General features: G+C 48.1%; 6 non-coding genes across 6 annotated transcripts; all 6 read right to left on the bottom strand.

Moving 5' to 3' along the window:
* Positions 1 to 699: 699 nt before the first annotated feature.
* trnam-cau (transfer RNA methionine (anticodon CAU)) lies at positions 700 to 771 on the bottom strand. The gene has a single exon. It is a non-coding gene; the product is annotated as a tRNA-Met (tRNA).
* A 4-nt stretch (positions 772 to 775) lies between these two features.
* Positions 776 to 848, bottom strand: trnar-ccu (transfer RNA arginine (anticodon CCU)). The gene has a single exon. It is a non-coding gene; the product is annotated as a tRNA-Arg (tRNA).
* A 187-nt stretch (positions 849 to 1035) lies between these two features.
* trnam-cau (transfer RNA methionine (anticodon CAU)) lies at positions 1036 to 1107 on the bottom strand. Its single transcript has one exon. It is a non-coding gene; the product is annotated as a tRNA-Met (tRNA).
* A 410-nt stretch (positions 1108 to 1517) lies between these two features.
* trnar-ccu (transfer RNA arginine (anticodon CCU)) lies at positions 1518 to 1590 on the bottom strand. The gene has a single exon. It is a non-coding gene; the product is annotated as a tRNA-Arg (tRNA).
* A 390-nt stretch (positions 1591 to 1980) lies between these two features.
* On the bottom strand, positions 1981 to 2052 carry trnam-cau (transfer RNA methionine (anticodon CAU)). Its single transcript has one exon. It is a non-coding gene; the product is annotated as a tRNA-Met (tRNA).
* A 190-nt stretch (positions 2053 to 2242) lies between these two features.
* trnar-ccu (transfer RNA arginine (anticodon CCU)) lies at positions 2243 to 2315 on the bottom strand. Its single transcript has one exon. It is a non-coding gene; the product is annotated as a tRNA-Arg (tRNA).
* Positions 2316 to 2500: the final 185 nt, after the last annotated feature.

Below are 2500 nucleotides of genomic sequence, written 5' to 3'. Positions count from 1 at the left end.
TGGGCCCAGTACGCTTCCGCTGCGCCACTCTGCTGTAGTGCACTTGACCGGACTCGAAACCACAATCTCTGGCTTAGGAGGCCAGTGCCTCAGGGGTGTATAGATGTTAACTTTTTGTGCGTATTGTAAAGGCCTCCTGAATAGATTGAGATGTAAAATGCCTTAGCAGAGGATGGTTTCGATCCATCGACCTCTGGGTTATGGGCCAGCACGCTTCCGCTGCTCCACTATGCTGCATTCACCCCAGATGGGACTCAATCCCACAATCCCTGGCTTAAGTGGCCAGTGCCTTATCCATTAGGCCACTGGGGCTTGAAAACAGATGCTAACTTGCCCTTTTACATCTCAATCTTATTCAGGAGGCCTTTACAATGCACACAAAGAGTCTTCTAGATGACTGAATATTATTAGAGGTCAAATTGGCCTCAGCTTTCACGACCAGCTTGTGGCTTTTGTTCTTTTTAGGGACTCAAGAGTGTTTAGAAGTTAAAAGGTCATAGCAGAGGATGGTTTCGATCCATCGACCTCTGGGTTATGGGCCCAGTACGCTTCCGCTGCGCCACTCTGCTGTAGTGCAACTTGACCGACTCGAAACCACAATCTCTGGCTTAGGAGGCCAGTGCCTCAGGGGTGTATAGATGTTAACTTTTTGTGCGTATTGTAAAGGGCTCCTGAATAAGATTGAGATGTAAAATGCCTTAGCAGAGGATGGTTTCGATCCATCGACCTCTGGGTTATGGGCCCAGCACGCTTCCGCTGCGCCACTCTGCTGTATTCACCCAGACGGGACTCGAACCCACAATCCCTGGCTTAGGAGGCCAGTGCCTTATCCATTAGGCCACTGGGGCTTGAAAACAGATGCTAACTTGCCCTTTTATATCTCAATCTTATTCAGGAGGCCTTTACAATGCACACAAAGAGTCTTCTAGATGACTGAATATTATGAGAGGTCAAATTGGCCTCAGCTTTTCACGACCAGCTTGTTGCTTTTGACGTTTTTTAGGGTCTCAGGAGTGTTTAGAAGCTAAAAGGGCATAGCAGAGGATGGTTTCGATCCATCGACCTCTGGGTTATGGGCCCAGCACGCTTCCGCTGCGCCACTCTGCTGTAGTGCACCTTGACCGACTCGAAACCACAATCTCTGGCTTAGGAGGCCAGTGCCTCAGGGATGTATAGATGTTAACTTTTTGTGCGTATTGTAAAGGGCTCCTGAATAAGATTGAGATTTAAAATGTCTTAGCAGAGGATGGTTTCGATCCATCGACCTCTGGGTTATGGGCCCAGCACGCTTCCGCTGCGTCACTCTGCTGTAGTGCACCTTGACCGGACTCGAAACCACAATCTCTTTCTTAGGAGGCCAGTGCCTCAGGGATGTATAGATGTTAACTTTTTGTGCGTATTGTAAAGGCCTCCTGAATAAGATTGAGATGTAAAATGCCTTAGCAGAGGATGGTTTCGATTCCCTCGACCTCTGGGTTATGGACCAGCACGCTTCCGCTGCGCCACTCTGCTGTATTCACCACAGATGGGACTCGAACCCACAATCCCTGGCTTAGGAGGCCAGTGCCTTATCCATTAGGCCACTGGGGCTTGAAAACAGATGCTAACTTGCCCTTTTATATCTCAATCTTATTCAGGAGGCCTTTACAATGCACACAAAGAGTCTTCTAGATGACTGAATATTATGAGAGGTCAAATTGGCCTCAGCTTTTCACGATCAGCTTGTTGCTTTTGACGTTTTTTAGGGTCTCAGGAGTGTTTAGAAGTTAAAAGGTCATAGCAGAGGATGGTTTCGATGCATCGACCTCTGGGTTATGGGCCCAGCACGCTTCCGCTGCGCCACTCTGCTGTAGTGCACCTTGACCGGACTCGAAACCACAATCTCTGGCTTAGGAGGCCAGTGCCTCAGGGTTGTATAGATGTTAACTTTTTGTGCGTATTGTAAAGGCCTCCTGAATAAGATTGAGATTTAAAATGTCTTAGCAGAGGATGGTTTCGATCCATCGACCTCTGGGTTATGGGCCCAGCACGCTTCCGCTGCGCCACTCTGCTGTAATCAACCTTGACCGGACTTGAAACCACAATCTCTGGCTTAGGAGGCCAGTGCCTCAGAGTGTCTAGAAGTTAACTCTTTGTGTGTATTGTAAAGGCATCCTGAGTTTCAAAAAGGCTTAGCAGAGGATCGTTTCGATCCTTCAACCTCTGGGTTGAGCACGCTTCCGCTGCTCCACTCTGCTGTATTCACCCCAGATGGGACTCGAACCCACAATCCCTGGCTTAGGAGGCCAGTGCCTTATCCATTAGGCCACTGGGGCTTGAAAACAGATGCTAACTTGCCCTTTTATTTCTCAATCTTATTCAGGAGGCCTTTACAATGCACACAAAGAGTCTTCTAGATGACTGTATATTATGAGAGGTCAAATTGGCCTCAGCTTTTAACGACCAGCTTGTTGCTTTTGACGTTTTTTAGGGTCTCAGGAGTGTTTAGAAGTTAAAAGGG

The sequence above is a fragment of the Carassius auratus genome, unplaced genomic scaffold, assembly GCF_003368295.1.
Source record: "Carassius auratus strain Wakin unplaced genomic scaffold, ASM336829v1 scaf_tig00216386, whole genome shotgun sequence".
NCBI lineage: Eukaryota > Metazoa > Chordata > Actinopteri > Cypriniformes > Cyprinidae > Carassius > Carassius auratus.
The sequence above is the reverse complement of the archived record's forward strand: the minus strand, read 5'-3'. Positions and strand labels throughout refer to the sequence as shown.